Here is a 702-nt window from a genome sequence, read left to right on the forward strand (position 1 = left end):
GAGGAAAGGAGAAAGGGGACCGGAAGGAAGAGGGCGGCGGCGCTATCTATGGCACGAGCGGCAGCTAGAGAGTCGCTCGCTATGCTTACCATAGAGTCCTTGCCTATTATTATTATTATTATTATTATTATTATTATTATTATTATTATTATTATTATTAATTTGCCCTTTTCACTGACAGGCACTCAATGCAGCTTACTAGAAACAGGAAATAATAATTAAAAAACAATCAAGGCCCTTAAAGTCTGTTTTGAAAATCATCATTTATCTATCTATCTATCTATCTATCTATCTGTATCTATATATATTTCCATATATATCATACATGCATCCCTCTGTGAAGGATTGATACACAAGGCCAGTTTGGGGTTTAAATAGAGGTTTTGCCAATAGAAAGAAGCTGCAGCTATACACCCACCACAGATAATTGGGTGGGATTGATGGTCGCTGTGAAATACACAAACACACTATTAATACAAACAATTAAAAACAACAGCAACAGTTGAATCTGAGAAGTAAATTAAAATCTGCTAAAACAATGCAATATACATATGACATATGACTGGGTAATTAAACACAACTGGGGGGCCAAAAAGAGTACATGGTTGCTAATACAGGTCTGGGGAATCTTCTTCCAAGTGTCATGATTAAAATGCATCTTGTATCTTTAAACTTCTTTTTTTTTAAGTTGGAAACTGCAGT

The sequence above is a fragment of the Podarcis gaigeae genome (genome assembly GCF_964106915.1).
Source record: "Podarcis gaigeae genome assembly, chromosome: 16".
Lineage (NCBI taxonomy): Eukaryota > Metazoa > Chordata > Lepidosauria > Squamata > Lacertidae > Podarcis > Podarcis gaigeae.